This window comes from Lygodium microphyllum, chromosome 28 (assembly GCF_053477565.2).
Source record: "Lygodium microphyllum isolate KBCC chromosome 28, Lygodium_microphyllum_v1.1.10, whole genome shotgun sequence".
NCBI lineage: Eukaryota > Viridiplantae > Streptophyta > Polypodiopsida > Schizaeales > Lygodiaceae > Lygodium > Lygodium microphyllum.
This window is the reverse complement of record NC_141162.1, coordinates 111312567-111335746: the sequence shown is the minus strand read 5'-3', so window position 1 is coordinate 111335746 and position 23180 is coordinate 111312567. Positions and strand designations below refer to the sequence as shown.

The 23180-nt window shown below is 43.6% G+C and overlaps 1 protein-coding gene across 17 annotated transcripts in view; it reads left to right on the top strand.

The window, feature by feature from the left end:
• Window positions 1-23180, top strand: part of LOC148011874 (putative UDP-arabinose 4-epimerase 2) — a 143047-nt gene that overhangs the window by 95664 nt on the left and 24203 nt on the right. The gene's annotated exons all lie outside the window — the stretch shown is intronic.

Here is a 23180-nt window from a genome sequence, read left to right as displayed (position 1 = left end):
TAGCGGAAGTATTCTGGCCGTTCCCACTTAGGACCAACCTCAATAAGGGTTTTCCCTATTGGTCATTTCCTAACGGCAACTAGCGTCGAACCCAAGCAAACTACTTTACGCAGAAACGCCAGGTCCGAAGCGGATTCACGCTGCACTTGGTTCAAGGAGAATGGGAAACGAGAGGGATGCGAAGCTCAACCTCTTTGCCATAAGGCATAGTCCCATTCCGTTCCTCTAAAACAGCGTAAATCGAGATCAATTATAACTCTAGGTCAATGCTTTTGTTGTGTGTGTTCTTTGATGATCTTCTGGCTGTCCATCGTGATTTGAGAAAAGTTCCTGGCCAACCGGGACCACCCATCCATAGGACGGACCTATGGCCATATCCATTGCACTTTCCTCAGGTTGTTTTAGTTATCTAATTACTTAACACATTTAGTTGGACATGTAACAATTAGCTTCTTTAATTAGCCCGTTAGGCACTGGTTCTTTCACGTAATCATATCACTGGACATAGAAAAACAATGTCAAACAAGTTCCTTATTAACAGGTTATCATATTTATCTTTGAAATACATAAAGTTTAGCCGTAGGCTTATCCACAATCTGCCCGAAGGCTATCCAACCATCCATAGGGATTACTAATTCAAGTTTCCGCCCGTAGACTAGTATGCGGGCCTCGGGATCCAATCTTGAGTCACGTTAGGCTCTTGTGCAGGGCCCGGAAGGTGAGGGATTTACGGCCAAAGCCCCCCAAGGCACCCAAGCGTCCTCCTGCTCCAAGTAGCGCTCAACAAAAGGACCTCTCGCGGCGGGTTCGGTCTACCTTCTCGGCGCGGTTAACAACCCCCTTGGTTAGGGTCAGGCAGGCAGTCGGGGGTAACTGAAGCTGCCTCTCCCTTGAGGCCTTCAACCTAAGACATTAGATATCCATTTATCCTTTAATTCATTGGTCAAACAAAGCAAAACAGTGCTCTTAAATCTGTAACAAGCACAAACATTTCCATTGGTCGTTTATTGTTGGCCAACTGCTAAGGAATGAATCCTTCCTTTCGAATGCGTCCAACACTCGATCCAAGATAACTTGCGACTTAGCAAGATCCCGTATATCCTGGGTTAGGGCGTACCCTATTAACCCGACCTGGTCAAATCTTAAGTTCATAGGTTATTCCAATTTATTGGCTGGTCTTTTGCTTCCAAGCAATTATCTTTACTCAAGAAAGATACTATATTAGGATGATTATTCATCCTCTTGCAAGATAACTTGCGTAAGGACCTGCCAACCTCATTCCGAGAATTGGCCATTTCCTTGTGATCCAATCACAAGATCATACGACTTTGCACTTGTTACACAAGTGTGGCATCGAATTATGGGACTATTCTACCCATCAAATGGAGTCACGAAACAATCTGTTCCTGATTACATTAGGCTGACGTTGTCAGTCCTAGGGTTCTAAGTTCCATCTTTTTAGCGTAAGATTCTTAGGGACAAACCCTAGATCACTTCTCAAGTATGTTCCGCTTTCTCTACATTCGATGAATGTAGGCAAGTATTTAGGGTATAGGAGTTTCGGTTTTAGCAATACGTGCGACTAGGTCACGTGTTAAATCCTAGTGAGTTCTTTGGACTAGGTCACGTGTTATAACCTAATTCCAATTAATCATCCTATAACTTGCGAACAAGACTCATGCTAATCAAGCACCCTTTTACTAATAATTATGCAGTTGAAAAACAATAATTGATCAATTTATGCAACTTAGGAATCATTTCATGCCTTGCACTTTATTATGGATTCTTAGCACTTCCCATGATAACTCATTTCGAAGAAGATATGGCCTAATAACATGATATGATTTTATACTTCCATGCTTAAACGGAGTGCATTATCTTAATTCCATTTGTAAATATGGACAATAATCTAAGTTCAGTTCATTGAATGCATAAAAACTACTTGCTAGGAACGCATATTAATCTTCTGCTCACTTTATTTTGTTCATTTTATTAGAAACACTAATGACTGAATTCCTGCGTCGCGAATTAATTTTTTTAAAGCATTAAGACGAAAAATGCATCCTATTTCCAAAAATCATCTATGCCCAATTGAATCATAACGACGTAAAATAAAATTTGAAAGAAAAACCTGGACTTGTGGTGAGATGTCCACTTGGATGCTAGGAGACGATCCTCTTGCGGCTGTGCCTTGGGTTTTCTTAGGAGGCATCGTGAATGCAGCCTTTCCGTCGTGGATGCAGCTTTGCGAACTCTCTTTTTGAAATACCACCGTCCTTTATGAGTTTTCTGTTCTTCCTTTCGTAGAAGCTCTTTGAAGGGATACTTGTGGAGGAGGGAAGAACCTCAGAAAGGGTTCAAAACCGGGAAGGGTGTGTTTCAAAATCCTCCGCGAATAAGGCCCATTAAAGCCATGGGAAAGGCTTAATGGCCTTTTAAAGACTTACAAGAAAGGGAGATAAAAGGTGTAGAAACCCTTACGAGGGCTTTTGTATGGGGAAAGAGGGTGTAAAAAGATCCTTGTCACGTTCTTTTTCTTTTTGTAAGGGAGTAAAAAAAAAGGGTATAAGAGGGTCCTTAGGGAGCCTTTAGGAGGGAATTATTGCTAGGGTAGAAGAAAACTTAAGGGTCCATATGGGGGTCCCTTACGGAAAAAAATTCGGGGGGGAGAGGGGGTAGGGGCCCAAGGGAGCCCTTAGGGAGGAATTTGGAGGGAGGTGGGAAAAGGGTCTAAGGGAGCCCTTAGAGGAAATTTTCAGGGGGGAGGAAGAGGGCCTAATGGAGCCCTTAGGGAGATTTAAAAACACGGGGTGGGGGGAAAAAGGACCTTTAAGGTCAAACCTTTTTGGGGGGGGAAAGGGGGCTTCTTAGAACCTTAGAAGCTTCCCCCCAAGAAGCTTCTAAAGCTTCTGGGCCATGTGGGGGGGGGGGGGGGGGGGGGGAAGCGAAGCATACACCGATTCGGCGGCGTGTTGACGGGATGGGGGCGCGGACTGCGATGGCAGATGGCGACGATGTCCTGGCTCACGGTGACAATCAGCGCCTCCACTCCTCCTTTGCAGCGGCATGTGGCGTGAGCAGCTGCACACAGCCTATCTCTTGGCAGCCCTTCCTAGCTCATCACTCCCTCTCCAGCTCTATGGCAGTGACCACCTTTAATCTCTCCCTCCCTCACAAATTGAGCACAGAGACTCACTCTCTCCCTCTCTGCAGTATGACGGCATACAGTGTCGTCTTCTTCGATCTCTGGCAGCCACCTTGGTTTAAATAGGGGAGGGGAGGGGAATCCTCCCTCCCTTGCGTGGCATCACGCATGGCTCTCCCTCACTCTTAGCTCCACCAAGGAGCTTAATCACTCCTATTCCCCTCCCCCTCCAGCTTGTTAGTTGGTTGGGGGGATAAGGGAGATTTTTTTTTTGTCATTTATCCAATGTCATTATCTTTTATTGAGGCACTTCACGCGTGCCTTCGGGATGTTACACATGGTGCTGATGATGGATAAAGAGGCCCGAGAGAGAGAGAGAGAGAGAGAGAGAGAGAGAGAGAGAGTTGAGTCTCAACTCTTGAAACTTGAGTCTTGAAAGTTGAAGGGGATGGAGACTCAAGAGGCTTGAGGGTTGGGGTAAAGTTGAAAGAGCAGTGAGAGAGAGGGGATGGGAGAAGAAAATGGCAAATGCTTTGATAAGGTGTGGGATAGAGGGCATGGGAGATAATATTTGATGGAGCCCCAAGAAAGACACTAAGGAAAAGAGGTTTCTACTGCAAGAAAATCTATCTTGTAACATCAACAAGCTTTTGTTTCATTCTTTATAGAACCATAAAAAGGAAAATAACAAATCTTCATGCAGCAGCATAGTAGATATCTCCCACGGATTTGATGAAATCAACCATAATCTTTAACATCTTTATAGAATCCATCAATAGAACAATTAATACAAAAGAATACACCATTGTTGAATGAAATAATCACATAGTATTCATCTTGAATGTCTTCATATTTCTCTCTCTTGATGTCTCATAGATAGATACATTGTTTTGATAGAATTGGTTATCTCTGACTCTCTCTTTCTCTCTCTATCAATAGTACATCATCTCCTCACTACAATATTCAATAGTCACTCTCCGTAATCCTTCTTAGGTTGTGGATGTACCTCCCAAGAGGCATGGGAGATATGAAAGGGCACTAGAGCTACTATAGTGTCTTCATAGCTCACTACTGTCACTTCACTTCACTTTTCTCTTCAGTCTTGAGCAGTTACTTCTTCCATTTGTTTTAGCTCTTTTGAACTTAGATTCATCATTTTTAAAAGTTAGAAAACTTTCCCAGAGTCACACATTCATTTCACAGAATACTTATAGAAGATCTACAGAGGATTTACAAAACAGAAACAAAGCAGAAACAGAGGTTCTACAGAAGGTCAACAGAAAACATCAGAACCTCATAACTCATACTAAAACCATTCCAAACTATCAAAAACTATTCAATAAGCTTTCAAAAGATCTCAACTTTCATCAATCATCAATCCATGCTTCATACAGAAAAAAACAGAACAAAACAGAAGCTAAACAGAAGGTATCATAACCAATTATAACCTCAACAGAACCTATCAGAACATCATATTTCTACTGAGAATCATCATGAGCTTCCAAAACGTAATCAATATCATCCAAAAACACTTTCAAACACTTCCAAAACAACCAAACATCACTAAAAATTCAACAAAAGTCAACCATTCAGGCCTCAAAAACAACAAAAATCAACCAAAAAAATCTAGTCATTTCAACATTCAACATTTGAGAATGGCAAATGCTTCGATAGGGTATGGGAAAGAGGGAATGGGAGATGAGATTTGAGAATGTCAAATCACAAGTTCATTCAAGAATCAAGATCCAAGAGAGGAAGATGAGAATGGTAAGTCACGAGTGCTTGTTGAATTGGTGTGGAAGTATGGAGGAGAGGAGCACCTTTTCTAGATGAGAGAAGGGTCGAAGTTTAAACAGTCAAAGAGGGGTCAACGGTCAAAGGGAGGGCTACTAGCTAGAAGGAATCCAAAGAGGGCCGGGGAGGGGAGTGCATGGCTGGAAAAGGGGGTGGGATGAGCTATCTAAGGCTTCCCCCCCCCCCCCCCCGCGCCCCCCCCCAAAAAAAAAGTGCCACCCAAGCAGGTGGAGTAAAAGCGGGGGCACAGGAAACGTGGGATGCGGGATCAATGACGCGCAGGCGACGTGGCCCAAATAGGCCCAAAAAGTCGTACCAATTCGTACGGATACGTACCGTATGGTACCATATGAATCATACCGTACGAATTTGTCCGTACGACGTACAAAGGCAACTATGTGACCAGCAATCGATGCAAAACTGATCTCAAAAGTGACCATAAACGGTCCTCAAGTTGCCAAATTGATCATAAGCTGATGCAAAAGTATAGTTCCAGAGCCCGAGTGAAACTCATAGTCATCTGCATACGTCTCATAGTGAGTAGTACACAAAGTAGTGACCTCATGGCAAACATATTGTCAGCACAGTACCTTGGATGCATGCTGAATACATCCGAGATCCACTACGTATAGGAGCTGTTCATAATTGGAGTGGAAGTGCTATCTCCCCCTTGAGCATCAAGCAATACTCCGGACCCTTGCTAAAGCTGCAACAACTGAGGATGGTCTGCCAAGTCATCCTCTTCCATGCATTTGGCATTCATTGGTGAATAACTGTGAAATTTCACCAAGTATCTCCTTGAAACATTACCTTTGACCTTTCTTTTCTTATGTGCCAAAATTTTTTCGAGTACCAAAATCTTATCTAGCTCCTTAACCTCGGGCTTAATTTCAGCAGATATCCTCTCTGGCACATCACCATGAAAAGACCTCAACAAGCTTACATGAAAGGCATTGTGTATCTGCGAATGTTGAGGTAATTTCAGCTGATATGCCACATTGTTGATCTTCTCTAACACCACCTGGAAGGGCCCATAGTATCTCATACTCAACTTCGGATACAATCTTTCTCTTCCTTTTATATTTTTCAGCCTTGCCTTTTCAAACATAGCAGTGTATAATCACCCTCTGCAAATTGCAAAGCACGTTTGTGGCGATCAGTTTCCATCTTTTGCTTTTTTTGCGATTTCTGAAGTGCATATTTTATCTTTGTATAGGCTACATCCAAGTTTTTCACATAACGATCAGCCTCAAAGATCTTATCCTTAGTTTGCAGAATAGGAAGTACCTTCTTGCCACCCTCAACCACCTCAAATGGAGCTTTGCCCATGGAACTATGCATTGTGTTGTAAGAAAACTCAACCAAGGGCAAATAGTGCTCCCATCGTGTCTTGTGGTTTGAAACATAGCACCTTAAAAGATCTAACACTGTGAAATTTGCTTCCTTTGATTGACCATCTGTCTGTGGATGGAAGAATGATGAGAATTACTGTGTGGTACCCATTTTCTCAAACAACCCCTTTCAAAATAAATTGGTCATCCGAGGATCTCGATCACTAACGATTGACTTTGGCCATTGCTGCAAAAACAATCATGCCATATGATTAGCCTTTATTTTCTTTCTCACTGGAATAAAATGGGCTTGTTTGCTAAACTTGCAAATGATAGTCTATATCCCATCATTCCTTGTAGGTGTCTTAGGAAGCTCAAAAATAAAGTCAATTGTAATGCTTTGCCAAGGCCTATCTGAAATAAGCAAGGGCTGCAATAAACCCGGCATCTTTTGCCTATTATACTTTACCTTCTGACATACGATACATATCTTAACAAAAAATTGTACATCATGTCTCAAAGTTGGCCAATAAAAGAAATGCTCCATTGCCTTTACCGTGGCATCAATACCTTCGTGTCCTATATACAGAGGAGCATGACTTTCAGTGATAACTTTGACCCTAGTTGCTTTGTGACATAGTCTTCCATGCATCATAAAAAAACTATCTCTTAGCACAGATTGTTCATGCCTTTGGCCATTACAAAGCTGATCATAAACATTAACAAAGTCCGAATCAGCAACATATTGCTCTTTCATGGCATCCAATTCAGTGTGATAAGCCATAGTGACGACTGAAATTTGTGGCTTACATGATAGTGCATCAGCCACAACATCCTTTTTACATCAATATGTACAATCAGAAAATGAAACATAGAGAGAAAATTTGCCCATCTCATATGCTTCTCTGACAGCTTTGTCAACGTCAAAAAGTACCTCAAAGTTTGATGGTCTGTTTGCACTGTAAAATCAGCCTCCAACAAATAATGTTTCCACGTAGATAGTGCATGAATTACATCCAAAAGCTCTTTCTTATAGACTTGTAAATTCTTTTTTGCACCTCGGAGAATTTGGCTCTAATAAGCCACAACTCAACTGTCTTGCATAAGAACAACCCAAAAGTTGTTACCACATGCATCACATTGTACTACTATTGACTTCCTTAGATTGGGCAACAAAGCACAAAATAAGTCATCTTTTCCATTAACTTTTCGAATGCTAAAATTTCCACTACTGTCTATCTAAATGGCACATTCTTCTTTTGCAAAGCATTCAATGGAGATGCAATTTCAGCAAACCCATGTATATACTTCATGTAGTAAGAACATAAATGCAAGAAGCTGCAGATCTCATGCACATTCCTCAAAGGTGGCCACGACCATATTGCCTCAACCTTTGCAGGGTCCATGCGAATACCATCAGCTGATACAATATGCCCTAAAAAGTGTATTTCATGCAAGAAGAATATACTTTTCTTTTTATTGATAACTAGCCTATGGTCACACAACTCATTGAACATAATGTCCAAGTGTCTTCTATGTTGTGCCTCTTTCTTTGAATAGACAATCATGTCATCAAAGAAAGTGCCCACAAATACTCTATGTGACCGGAAGATGCGATCCATCATCTGATTAAAAGTGTCAGGAGCATTCATCAGTTCAAAAGGCATAACAAGAAACTCATACAATACAAAAGATGTCCTGAAAGCTGTCTTAGGCACATTTTCCGGTCTAATGCGTATCTGATTGAACCCACCTTTCAAATCTACACGGTTGAATATAGTTGCCTCTCGCAATCTATCCATAATATCATTGATCTGAGGAGTCGGAAAGCAATTCTTTATTTTGATCTTGTTCAAAGCACGATAATCAATGCACATATTCCATGAACCATCCTTTTTCTGCATCAAAAGCACTGGAGAACAAAAAGGAGATGAGTTGGGCTGAATCAACCATTTTTCTAATAGCTCATTCACTTGACTCATAATCTGCTTCTTTTGGGCTGCAGTGACTCTGTGGGATTATTAAGTGGGCTACTTCTAGGGATAAGATCTATGCCATGATCTTCTGGCCTTTTAGGCGGTAGCTGCCTTGGAAGTGATTGAGAGAAGCAACTAGCACACATTTTTAGAAATGACATGTGATCCTTCTCTAACTTAGACATGTTCCCAACATTCTCACTATCATCTTTATCCTTAGTAAAAACCAAGTGCGTTAACAGATGATTTTTCATTACTTTAGAAATGGGAGCTGCAAATATGATAGGGACAGATTCACCTTTCAACTTTACACAAACCGTGAGTACCTTTCACTTTTGCTGAATAGTAATCTTTTTTGCATGAGAATCAATCATTGCATGCATATAGTGGCACCATGGCATACTAAGCAATACATCACAACCCTCAAGTGGAGCAATAAAAAACTATTCGTTGTCCATATATCCTTATATATATATGCAATTGAAGCTTTCCAATGAGTGGTGTGGCGGGCTCTGCATGGCCTTTACATGCCATTCCAACTTTCCCCATGGGTCCCATGTAATCCTCTCTGATGCCTAGATGGGCTGCCATGTCAACAGAGATGAAGTTGGCTTGTGCACCATTATCAAAGAAAATCAATGTATGCTGATTCCTAATTTTGCCCCATTCTCTACACAACTTATGTGCATTATCATTGGGTTGATCACTAACAACATCGTGCACCAATCCCACTGATGTTTTGGGCTTCTTTCCTTTAGAATCTCCCTGATTTTCTAATTTTTCAGCTTGCTGCCTATTGGGATAGTCCCTTGCAATGTGACCCTTCTATTCACAACTAAAACATTTATTTGTAGCCATCAATTCCCTACGTTGTGCCAATGTTTCCAAGCCCTTTCTTTGCTATTTTGGTGTCTTTTCAAGCTAATTTTCAGATTTGCCCCTTTTCTCTGTCTTAAACAACTTTTTATTCAGCTTCTCCCCACTCTCTAAGAAGCCCAAATTTTTCCCATGCAACAAAGCATCGACTGTAGCATTAGTCTCTATAAGCTGAGACATGCTAGACACAGTGGATTTAATGCAAAAATCCTTGATTCCTTTGGGCAGCCCACAAACATATTTTTCCACTTGCTTATGAAGGGGTACAAGGTGATAAGAAGTAATAGGTAGCAATGCATTCCAAAACTTCTTATTATATTGCTGCAAATTTTTACATTCCTTAGCATCCAATTTATTCCAAGCTATCATGATGTCTACCTCAAAGGTACTTGTGAACCAATTCGATGCAAACATTTGCTTGAATTGTACCCATGTTGACGGTGCTCTACCTTGCATCAAAAGAGTGGGCCACCATTGTAATGCATTCCCTTTTCAAGCAAGTGGCTGCCTTTCGAATCTTCAAGGATTCCGTGAAGTTTCCCCTTGAATAGGCTGCATCAAATTGCTAAATGAAAGTCAAAGCTTTTAGCTTGTCTTGTGCATCATTGAAAGACTCAAACTTCATTGTTTTTCCAGCCTCATCATATTCTTTTGTTGCCCCTTTGGGTGTCAAGTTGTCATATCCTGGCTGCTGCAAAAAGGGTGCATTTGCTGAATTTATATCAAAACCAATGCCAAACGGAGCATTTGCATGACCAGCATTCATTCCTTACGCCTCATAAGCATTTGGGGGTGCAGATGCAGTACCAAACATGCTACTTTGTGCCCTAGGCATCAAGCCAATGCTGCCATAAATAGGGTTTTGCATATTTCCAATCATACCCGAATACATTGGGCCTTGGGCCTTGCACACCATGCAATGGTTGCTGCGTACCATAGGGATTTGTGCCAAACATTTCCGTATGCGATCCTTGTCCAATCATATGACTTTCAGTCTGCAAGCAAACGCACCAAGCATACTTCGAAATAGACAATGGATCATCATGATCGTTCCTATGCTCAGGTTGCTTCGGATTCTGCAGACTCTCAGGATGTTGACTGGGAGCATTTGCTGGAGTTTGCCAACACTCTACTTGGCGATTATGTTCAACATAATCAGGAAGCCTTTTTTGACTCTGCACCGGAAGATGTTCTGGAAGCCACTGTGGACCTGAAATCTGTCTTGCGCTCCTTTTTAGTATTTTATGATCGCGTTATGATACTCTTCTTCACTGGTAGAATCCCCTAGCTTTCCCGTATTCGCCAGTGGCTGCACAGTCTGCTACAAGGGGAATGTGTTGAAAAGATTTTTGTTGGGCCCCAAGGTTTTTTTGAGGTGCTGTTGAAATCTGAGACGCACCGTGCTGCTCTCCTGTCTAAATTGCCTTTGTTTTTTTATCGCCGTTTGGTCCATATTGTACCATGGCGCCCGATGGTAGATTTTCAACGCCTGCTCCAACATGAATGCCCTGTGTGGGTTGAAGTGGAAAATTGACCAGCTGTCTATTTGCCACTATTGAAGGACGCCATGGCCGCTGTGGGCACTGTTCTGGTCCCTCCAAGTCTAAGGGCCGTGAATCGTAACCGGTTGTGTATGTTATGGGACACTACTAGGAAAAGGCCTGCGTGGTTACGTCTCAATTGCTCTAGCATGCATCCTTTACACTTTCGTTTGAAATGGGGCAATTTTGCAGGACATTGCTTTTCTTGTGGAAAATTGGGGCATTTCATGGCTGAATGCCCAGAGCAGCAACACACTTCAGATGCTGGGCATGTTGCGCTGCCCATGGAAGATATGGTGTGTGATGCTCCGTCGCAGGATGCTATTCACCCACCTAAAGTTTTGGATAAAGGTAAACAACAGGTTTCGGGTTTGGATTCCCGTGGCACAGACTGGGTTGAAGTACGCGCAAAAAAAGGCACCAGGGTGGTTGCTGGCATGGAGAATTCTGTGCCTTCTGCATCACAAGATTCCATGCGTACTTATATGCGCAGGAAAGAAATGTTGCCTTCGGAGCACTCTGCTCCTGCTATGGTTTCCTCAGCCCCCCGTCCTCAGCCCACTAGGAGAGTGTATTCGGATCGTCCAAACATCAACAAGGCCTTCCCCCTAGAGTGATACCTACTAGATATGGTCCAATTGCTGCAACAAGAAAAGAAAACACAAGAAGATCTAAATGGAACAAGGAAGAAAGTTCAAGAATTGAAAAAACACATTAACCCGATACAAAAATGCAAAGACATGACCATCCATCAAGTACAACAATCTAAACCACAAAAAGAGATCCTAGTAAAGGAATTTATACCACAAATTGAAGAAAAAAAGCTTTAAACTTGGGTCACCAAGGAAATCGAGGTAGGAGTCTTGAAGGGTGAATGGGACAAGGTTGAAGTCTTGGAAGATGAAGAGATCAAGAACGTCATTTTTGTTCTGCATCACGAAATTATACAAAGAAAGATGTGTAGAGCCATCCCTTTCACTAACTTCGGGATCCTTCAATTATGGTCAAAGGAAAACAACAGGTTCTAAGATACAAAACTTTTGAAATAAAATTGCATTAGCTTCTTTAAAATAGCCCCAAAACATGCTTAATTAATAAATTTAACCAAACTTTATTAAAAGAAATGCAATCTTAGAGAGTTTCTATGTCCTACATAGAAATCCTAATTCAGGAGGTCCCAACCTTTCTATAAATAGACAAGCTACCCTCCTCCATTCAGCCCAATCTCGTTTTTGCAGATTGTAGGGGTTAGAGCTTTGTTGTCCACACCCTATTTGTGAAGGAGATCTTGGCCGGAGCTGCCCACCATTGTTGTCCATCAACTGGTGCCTACTGTACCAATTGCCGCCTGCTGCCTCCAGCCCTAGAAGGCTGCGTTTACTGCTGTCTATGCCAATGGTAGCGAGGCCAATACCTTAAAAAAGCTTGGTTTGAATGACATCTCTGCATGTAGATGGAGATGTAGATAGGACAATGGGGCTGTTCTTATTGCGTGTCCTAGCCATTTGAGGGACAACCCTTTGCCCTCAGTTGGTAGGGAATACTTCACCCTAAGGTTGCTAGTCTAGCAGAAACAGAGTAAAACAATATCAGAACTGAGAGTAAGGCGAGAAGAAGATGATGGCGGGGTTGGTCAGCAAGGGCGGGTGTGAACCTGGTGACAAGAAAAAACTTGGCGGCGGATCAGAGAGAGACTTAGTGGCAGGCGAAAGGAAGTGGGTGAATGAAAATCGAGTGTTGGAGGAAACAAAAGAAATGGGCAAGTATTAGGCGAAAGTGTTAGACAAAAAGCAAAGATAGTGAAAGGTGTTAAGCAAAAGGTGTTAGGCGAATGGTGTCATGAATATGGTAGCAAAGGATTTGGCGACACGAGAGAGAGAAAAGAAAGAAATATATATTTGCTGAGGCCAAAATCGGCCTATGAGACAAAAACATGGACAATGTTTGTTGTCACTGAATATCAAAGTGTCACATGCTAAAAGGTGGTTAGTGATATACTGTGAAAAGAAGCTAAGGTGATGCACAAAACCAAAGGTAGTGCTCATATAGGGATACAACGGGAGGATGAGGTAGTACATGTCTAGCTATGTGGTTGTATGTGATATCCCTATATCTAGTTTCATCCTATTAGGATTAGTGGATAGAGTATACCATACATCTCGGATGAAATAGTATGAAGGTAGCATTTGGACTGGGCTCTCAACTTTGTCAGCAGTTGCTGTTCATGTCATTGGTGGATCTCCCTCATCTCTCTCTAATGTAGTGTCTATGTTTGATACCCTTGTATCCATGCGCAACTTGTTGCTTTGATCTCCTTAGCTCTCTGGGCTTTCAGCCCTTTCTGTGTGGGTGCTCTGTGTGTGGTCATAGTTTGGAAGAAATCGGTGAGCTGACATTCCCCTTTTTGTGTAGTGTCACCCTATAGTAGTTATGTATAGAGCCTCTAAATCTCAACAAGGAACTATAGGTGGCGCTAGTGTGGGGAATTCATGTCCAATTTGAGGGAGGTGTCGCCTCTAAATAGCAGAGGGTACCTAGCTTGGACTGTGCTATAGGCTCTGCATTTGTAGATGTAGTGCTGCTTGCTCTCCACCTCCTCCTAGCATAGCTTGCAAATCCACTCCACTTGGGGAATGTGGGCTTGCCCTTCTAGTCTCAATCTCAAGCTGGTGAGAGGATATTGTGATCTAGATTCTAGCCAATGACTACTCGTTTTTGAGAGAGAGAGAGAGAGAGAGAGAGAGAGAGAGAGAGAGAGAGAGAGAGAGAGAGAGAGAGAGAGAGAGAGAGAGAGAGAGAGAGAGAGAGAGAGAGAGAGAGAGAGAGAGAGAGAGAGAGAGAGAGAGAGAGAGAGAGAGAGAGAGAGAGAGAGAGAGAGAGAGAGAGAGAGAGAGAGAGAGAGAGAGTGAGAGAGAGAGGGAGGTATCGTGCTCCTCCTGATCTGCACAGGCACTGCGAACCCTAATCTCGCCTGTTTTTTACAACGACAGAAAGCGTCATGTTATGGCCAGGGCGTGTTTGCGTCTCTGCAAAGGTCAGAGTGCTCATTGCCTAGAGAGAGAGAGAGAGACTGGTCCTGCGCGCCCTCTGCCCCACCACTCAGGCGGTTGCACTGTAGAATTCACCTCTTCTAGGTTTCTGGCATAACAGAAAGAATTCTGTGATACAGTAGAGGGTTGTCCTCCGCCGTGTGAGAAACCAGCTTACAGGGGTGCAGATTTCTAACTCAGCCGACAGCGATCTGCACTGTGTGTTAGTCCTCCTTCGAGATCAGATCGTGCTACACGATGGCTGGTTTGGATTTGGATTTCATAGACCAAACAGTGGCAGCACTTGGCCCGGATTATGATGCTGAGGAACCTGAGGATATGGTTCCGTGCACCGAAGAGATGCCCCCGGGTCCTGACATCCAGCCTGCGAGTAAACGTACCAAGCATACCTCGGAAGAGATAGGTGTTCATCAGGATCGTTCCTATGCGCAAGTTGCTTCGGATTTTGTGGACTCTCAGGATGTTGACTGGGAGCATTTGCTGGAATTTGCCAACACTTTGCTTGGCGATTATGTTCAACATAATCAGGAAGTCTTTTCTGACTCTGCACCTGACAATGTTCTCGAAGCCACCGTGGACCCAAAAACTGTCCTACGCTCCTTTTCTGTGTTTTATGATCTCACTGTGATACTTCTTCACTCGTCGAATCCTGCTGCTTTCCCGTATTCGCCAATGGCTGCAGAGTCTGCTACAAGGGGAATGTGTTGAAGAGATTTTTGTTGGCTGCTTTCCCGTATTCGCCAATGGCTGCAGTGTCTGCTACAAGGGGAATGTGTTGAAGAGATTTTTGTTGGGTCCCAAGGTTTTTTTGAGGTCCTGTTGAAATCTGAGACGCACCGTGCTGCTCTCCTGTCTAAACTGCCTTTGTTTTTTGATCGCCGGTTGGTTCATGTGGTTCCATGGCGCTCGAAGGCAGATTTTCAACACCTGCTACAACGTGAATGCCCTGTGTGGGTAGAAGTGGAAAATTGTCCGGCTGTTTATTGGCCACTATTGAAGGATGCTATGGCCGCTGTGGGCAGGGTTCTGGTCCCTCCCAGTCTCAGGGCTGTAAATCGCAACCGCTTGTGTATGTTATGGGACACTACAAGGAAAAGGCCTGCCTGGTTACGTCTCAATTGCTCCGGCATGCATCCGTTACACTTTCGTTTGAAATGGGGCAATTTTGCAGGACATTGCTTTTCTTGTGGACAGTTGGGGCATTTTATGGCCGAATGCCCGGAGCAGCAACACACTTCAGATGTTGGCCATGTTGCGCCGCCCATGGAAGATATGGTGTGTGATGCTCCGTCGCTGGATACTATCCACCCGCCCCAAGTTTTGGCCAAAGGTAAACAATAGGTTTCGGGTTTGGATTCCCGTGCCACTGATTGGGTTGAAGTACGTGCAAAAAAAGGCAACAGGGTTATTGCTGGCATGGAGAATACTGTGCCTACTACCTCACAAGATTCCATGAGTACATATTTGCGCAGGAAGAAAATGTTGTCTTCCGAGCGCTCTGCTCCTGCTATGGTTTCCTCTGCCCCCCGTCCTCAGCACGCCAGGAAAATGTATTCGGATCGTCCAAAGGGTCCACTTGCTAAGCTGACTTTTGATACCAGAGGCAACGTCATTACTCCGTGGGACCGTCGTTATCCCCGTTCCAACCCCAAGCCAGCAGATATGCCGTCTACTTCCAAATCTGGTCCTCAGAACTCTTTTGCGGTGTTGGCGGATTTCTTGGACGAGGGAGTCCTGGACATTCTCGCCAACAAAGTCAAATCGAGGCAAGCTGTGCCTCGTACCTGATTTTGTTTTGAATACACATGAAAATAGCCACATGGAATGTGCGAGGAATTTGTTCTCGACACAAGCAACATGCCATGTGGATTGCATTGTATGTGAATCAGTGGGATGTCTTGTGCGCTGTTGAGCACAAGAGTCACGATGAAGCCGGAAAAGTTGTGGATTGCCATGGCTTTTGTTTGTTCTATGCAGGAACACAGGCCATGCATTATTTGGGTGTGCTCATGATTGTACATGACAAATATCAGCTTGTTCTTATTAAAAATGATATTCATGGCCGCTTTTTGGTGATTGAAATTTTATTCGAAGGGGAAATCTTATGGTTACTTGGCCTCTATGCTCCGAATGATTCGTTATCTCGTCGGGAGCTTTGGCAGACTTTGCAAACCTCCTTGTCACTTGGCAGATGGGGCTTCTTCATGGGGGATTTGAATATGTGTGTTGATTCTTCCCAGTCCACATCGGAGCATTCGGTAATGGATGCGCTGGAAAGTCGTATGTGGTATGAGTTGGCTCTTGCTGTTCTTAAGCAAGATCTCTGGTCCTGGCTACACCCGTCTTCTACAGGGTTTACTTTCCATTCTGCCCAGTATGCAACAACATGGTCGCGGTTGGACCGTATATATATCATGCAGAATGATGATTTTCTTCCTGAGATGCTCGAAATAAAAGTGTTGCAGCAATATGCCTTGTCGGACCATTTCCCTCTGCAGCTCGAGTTGCTTGCACAACCCATTGCACCTTTCAAGCAATTTCTGGAGAGACTCCCTTTGCGTTTCAACTCGTCTTACTTAAAGCATGCAATCTTTCAGGGCTATATGCAGCAATTGATTGACAGATTCTTCTTCGACTTTTCCTCTCAGGGCACTGCGTCATTTGAAAGATTGCTCTCTAATGTGCAGCGGGTTGCTCAGCAGTATGGGATCTATCATGCCTCTCTTTGTCGGCGGCGTCGACAGGCAGCGGAGGACCTGCTGGTTTTGGTTCGTTCTCTGGTGGTGGACACTCCGGATGATGCATTTCTACTCGCACTGGCCATGCGGGCGGCTGATCTTATTAAAGAATTCCAGTTGAAATCATATCAGCAGGCCAAATTGCAACATCTGACAGAGACTTTGCAAGATAGTGCATGTCAGATCCATAAGTTCTTTCGAGCTCTCCACGCCTCTCCTGCTCGAGAGAATATGACCAGACTCGAGGATGCAGAAGGCCATCTTATCCTGGATCCACAGACTATTGTGCATATGTGCAGGAATTATTTCTGCGACCTTCTCGGTTCCACTTCTCCACCTTCAGCCCAAATTACTCAGGCCCGTTCGATTTTTTATGACGTGGTCCGCAATCAACTTCCGCAGGACATGCAAGCTACTATGGAGTCAGATATTTGTGAGGCAGAGGTTATGGACGTCTTGTTACACTTGCCCAAGGATAAAAGTCCGGGTTGGGATGGTCTCACCAATGAGTTCTTTGAAGCTTTCGCTACCCAACTGGCGAAACCATTGCAGGCTTTGTTTCAGCAGGTGTGGGAAACGGGGATCATGCCTTCCTCATGGACAGAAGGACTTATTAAACTGCTTCCAAAAGTTCCTTCGCCATCTAAGTGGACACAGTGGCGTCCAATTTCTTTGATGGGTTCAATGTACAAAATCTTTTCCAAAGTAATGGCGAATCGGCTCCATAAGCATCTCCTTGCCCTTGTGCACCCTCTCCAGTATGGTTTCATTAAGGGCCGAAATATTCTGCACAATGTATTGAATGCTCAACTGGCAATTGATTATGCAAGGCATTCTAATCAGGAGGTAGTACTGATTCAACTGGACCTGGAAAAGGCTTTTGACTATCTGGACTGGTAGTCTCGTCAAATCTACACCATTAGCGCTGCGGCGTCTTCGCGAGTCATGCTGAACGGAGGTGTTACTGAGCCATTTGTCCTTGCCCGTTCTGTCAGACAGGGGTGCCCTTTGAGCCCTCTATTCTTTGCCCTTGCAACACATCCAGTTCTTTCCATGTTATCTCATATGGCAGCCTCTTCTCAGTTGACCGGACTGCCGCTTCCTACAGGACAGCACTTCATTAGCCAATCCCTGGTGGATGATACCTTTATGATTTTGCGTGCGGACAAGGATAACCTTCGAAAAGCATTGGATGTTTGGGGTCTCTTTGGTCAGGCGTCCGGCCTTCGTATCAATGTGCTCAAATCAGCCATTCTAAGCTGCACGGAGTCGGATTTGCAGTCCTTGGACTGGCAGGGTCTGGTTGTTCCTCGTGGCTCCATCGTCAGGCATCTTGGGTACCCTTTGGGTGTTGATGTTTCCCCAAAGCAGCTTCTGCAGTGGATTTCTCAGAAAATGGTGGCTAAGTTTATGTATTGGAAGTCTCAGCCCTGGCCCTTCCATGTTCGCCTCAAAGTAGCCCAGACAATTATGTTGCCAATGCTCATATATTTCTTGCCATTGTTGCCCTGGACTACTACGACTCTGAATGGTCTTACTTAGTCTATTCGCTTCATGCTATGGAAGAAGGACTCATTGCATGCAGGTATTTCGTGGATCTCGTGGTCGCATGCGTGCACCCCCAAACGCATGGGTGGCGAAGCTATTTTAGATGTCCAAACTCACATGCAGGCACTCCGTTGGTCTCTTTTCCGCGCCATGTGCTCGGATCATCATCCGTGGGTCGATATAGCCCGTTATTTCCTTGAGGGCCATGGGCTTCTGCATGGCAATACCCAAATCCAGAGTTCTTGGTGGCATGTTCTTAATGCTGATTCGCGGTTCTCTAGTTCTTCTTCATCGCTGCTTACTCATTTGGTATGTTCCTGGAAACACGTCCTCCAGAAGGCTCAGCGGCATCCAACGGAGGATCGCTTAGCTACTAACTCCTTTTAATTGGAATTACTGGCAGTCTCGCGTTTACTTTCGTGGGAAGGTAAACATGAGCTTAGACCACAATTCAACCGGATGGCACGTTTGGGCTTGTCTTCGGTTGCAGATGCCACCCTTGCCAGTCGCAATGTGCTTATATCGTTTCGTACAGCTAGGAGGCTTTTCAGGATCCCTCGTGGATATAGGCCTTTATGGGAACAGCTTTTGAGGGTGCTCCAGAGCCGACAACCCTTTCCTGCCCTTGCTTCGGATCATCCCTGGCAGGATTGGGACCTACAAGGCCGGCTGAATTTAAGCAAAGCTTCCGCTAACCAAGTCTATCATCTTCTGATTAAATATCATCAATGGCTAGTTACTAAAGCAAATGCTTTATGGGGATTGCGTAAATCCCGGTCATGGTGGAGGGCAACTGTGATGGAGGGCTGGTTGAACAAGACACCCTTTAAATATAAAGTCTTTCTTTGGAGAGTGATGATTGGTGGTCTTCCGCTTGCTTTAGCTCTTTCCAAGCGACGAATCTCCAATGGCACCTGTTTCTTTTGCACCACTACTTTGGAATCCGCCCGCCACCGATTCATTTCTTGCCCCATCTCTAAGAAAGTCTGGTTATTTTTGTCGGCTGTTTGGCAAGGGGTGGTTGGTTTCACCCTGCGCCCCTTTGATTGGGTTTTTGGCCAGCCCAAATACCCCACTCCGGCACAGCCACATATGAAGCTTATGTATCACTTTCTTCGATATTGGGGCTGTTGGCATAACTGGACCATTCGAAATGCTTTTCTTTTTGACTCCGCCTATAATGTTCAGCGGCATATTGCGAGGCTTAAGGGCCTCTTGTATTGGCAGTTAGCTCTTCTCCACCATTCTAATTTGCTCTCTAGGGAGGACTTACGTCCCTGGTAAATGGCAATTTCCTCCGCGTCTTTGCCATGACATTGTAACTTGTAGTACTTAGAACCTCTTCACATGATGGCTTAGATTGTCGTCATGTATCTTGTAATCAAGTAATCTTGTATTTTTTTCGTAATTAATACAATTACCTTTTATGGAAAAAAAAAAGAGAGAGAGAGGGAGGTTTTGGTAGCCTTTTGGCTTGACTTTTGAGTTGTCAAGATTTTTATGGTTGGCTAGAAGGCCCGATGTAAATACTTTTATTTAATTTAAGCTTTTTCACAAAAAGAGAGAGATGAAAGAAATGCTATATCCACGTTTGTAAAAGGCCAAAATGACCTATGAGACCATGAGTACAATCATGTGTATACTAATACAATTGTCTAAAAGAAACATTAAATGGAAATGTAAATGAACAATAGAAGAAAGCAAAAAGCTATAAGCTAACGCTAAAAAAGAGAACAATATCATGGGCGTATACATCCCCTAGCTCTAGCCTGAGGAATAATCTCTTCTATTCGCATATAGATGTGTCGTTGACGTTGGTATTGGGGTCTAGGACATCTAGACTGGCCAAGATGGGTGCCTTGATCAATCAAAATCCCTGGTATATGCGTAGGCTGTGGTGGTGTTAGTCTTCTCAATGAGCCTCCCTTGTGTGGACTGAGACTTTGACTGCTTTGAGGCCTCTCAAGTCTCCTTCTGAAGGAATTTGCAATTGCCTTTAGATAGGGCCTTCATGTCCTGGGGCTGTACGCTTGTGGAGCATCTCACAAAGCTATCATATCTCAAGGAGGAAGAGGGCAAGGCATCATTGGTTAGTAAAGTAAACAGACAATGAAAGCGGCCTTGAATCTCATAGCATGCTAGGCAGGAGTAAATGTAGTGCTCCTTTGTCTTTAGCTCTAGTTGACACATCTGACATATGTGCTTCTCTAGTGGTATGGATTGATATCTATCAGTCTCAATCTCTAATTGATGTGAAGAGGTGCGCAATTAGCCAATAGCACATCTAATCCCATGTGAAAAGAGGGTGTCCATGTATCTCAAGCGGGTAATAAATCCATCATCTATAGTATGGACGAGATGCTCTTAGTAGAAAGCCATCTTTGTCACCAGCTCCAACACTAGTGCTAACTATGTCCTCTTGGTGTGCAGCTAGGTGAAGTTCATCTTGATGAACTTACGAATCTTTGAGCGGTTAAAAGTGAGGGATAGTGCATTGAGGGAGTTCTTGAAGGGGGGTAGCCTGTCCAAGCTAGAGCTGTGTAGCTCAAACCAGGCTGACATCTATGCATACCAATATGGCGTGTTGCCCTCTCTGGCAAGCTGTTGGGAGGACTCAAGAGCCAATGGTGCATACCTATGTCTGGGTAGATCTTGTAAGTTGTATATGTATGTTACCATGTATAATGCTGATCGTCACTATACATCAAAGTATGATGTGCTAAAAGATGATATACTATGTAAAGAAGATAAGTTGCGTTACAAAATAAGACAATGCCCATGTAGAGATACAATAGGAGGATGAAGTAGTATATGCCTAGCTATGTGGCTGAATATGAATATGATACACATATATCTAGGTCCACCCTCTTAGGATTGGTGGATAGAGTATGTCATGCATCCTTGATGAAATAGTATGGGTGTAGTATTTGGATTGGTATTGCTTGTGTCATTGGCGGATCTCCCTCATTTGTCTTTTGTGTAGCCGATATGTTTGGTAGTCATGTACTCCAGTCAGTGTGCTACCTTGATCTCAACTCTTTGGATTGCCACTCCTCTCTGAGTAGATGTTATGTGTGTGGTCATTGTTTGGAAGAGAAATCAGTAAAGTTGTGATTGACATCACCCTCTCTGCATAGTGCTTGCCTTTAGTGATGATATGCAGAGCCTATGAATCTCAACTAGGAACTAGCCTCCCTAAGTGGTGCGAGTCTAAGGATTCCATGGCTAGTTGGAGGGAGTTCTCTCTAAATACCATTGGGTACCTAGCTCAGATTGTACTATAGGCTCTACATGTGCAAATGTAGTGCTCCTTGTTCTCCACTCCCTCTTGGCATAATGTGGACTACTCTTGTGGTCTTGATCTCGAGTTGACCGTGAGCTAGCCAATGGCTACTTGCATCTATGTGGCATGCATACATCTAGGTATCCAAGTCTTTCAATGGAATCATTTGCTGTAATCATCATAAAGTGGTCCCTATAGTACAACATATTTGAGGGAAGGGGCCAAGGGGAGGGTGGGGTGGGTTCTTCATGTGTTGTATGTTTAGTTGGTAAAGGTCCTGCCACATGACCAAGTTTCTCTTAATGTGAGAGAGAGGTGTATGAAGGGGAGTCAAGGTCAATTTGAAAGGGGGGAGGTGGTTCATGACGATCTCGTGTCTTGTGAGCCATTGCTTGATCTATGCATACCATGGAGTCCCTTGTCCTAGTCTCATCCCATGAGGATCGCCTTGTAGGTTTCTAAGGACGCATCTACGATATCTAGCGGCATTCTAGTATTGAGCTAGACGATTAATATTGTGCAAGCCATCAAAGACTCGAGGCAAGCAAGCACTATAGTTGGTTCAATGAGAGTGAGAAACAAGCGACAACATTTAATGCAGGCGACAGTAGTTTGTGGGGCAATAGGCGATAGCATTTGGGATAGTTTCTGTTCAAGGGTTTCCGAGGAAGAAACTTAGGAATTTCTCTGTCTAGAGCATTCTCTCACCTTCTCTAGTCTATTCTCTAATAATCTCACTGAATCTCAGCCATTTGGAGCAGATTAATTCGGTGGACAGTAAGGGAATTTTTGCTATAAACCCTAATTTACAATAGAAATTAGGGCTCAACGCCAAGGATTTAAGATGCCATCCCATCCCATTTGATTTGGGGCAGCATTCGGTTAGTCAAGGGTCCATTTTGGCCAAGTCTTAGGTAAAGATCAAGGGGTAAATTGCCTAGAAGACTTACTGATCATTTGTGATAGCAAGGGGCATTTGGATTAGTGCAGGAGATTAAGGAATCTTAGTTGTACTCCATCCAATTGCAATATAAGTCAAAGAAATGCTAAAAGGGGCATGAGTTTTTGGGCCAATAGGGTGCCCAATGTCCAAGATTGTATAGTAAAGGGCATAGTTTAGTTTTGCAAATTTGTTAATTGCTGTAATTAAGTGGCTAATCAGATTTTCACCACCCTCTCCAAGAAGGAAGGCTGGTTTCATGCATAGTTGTCAGGTACGAAAGGTACGATATGGTACGGTACGATAAAATACGGTACTAATTGGTACCTTATGATTTTATAAGGTACGGTACAATATTAGTATGAAAAAAATTTAAGATGATTTTTTAAATAACAAAAACCATTAATCATTAAATAATAGATCATAGAATACATATTTAAAGTGGAAATAGCCATTTCATTACAAAATAAGATGAATACATGAGAATGTTCATTGTGGTCGCATGGACTATGCAAAACATGCGATACAACTACAGTCTAGTATATCTGATACAAAAAAAAAAGAGACCTATGTTATATGAATGATGAATCTATGATGAGGCATCACTATCATTATCATCATCATCATCATCAGAACCATCTGAGTGCTCATCTAGAGAGTCTGAAGATAACTCCTTGGCATCCGATGATGAGACAGACTCATACTCATCCTCACTGATGAGGTTACCATCATCATCAAATGATGGCTCCCTAGGTGACGACTGTGTAGGCAAGGGGGGGATGTCATCATGAGGCACAGGATGTGAGCTACTAGAGCCCCGCCTTACATATGTTTACAAGCCACTCGAACCACCCCTCCTCGATGATGGAGGGCATCGAATGACCATGCCCCTGCTACCATCTACTTGAATTTCTCGCCCACGAGCACGCTGATTGCAAGTGTCACAAGTATCTGCTGC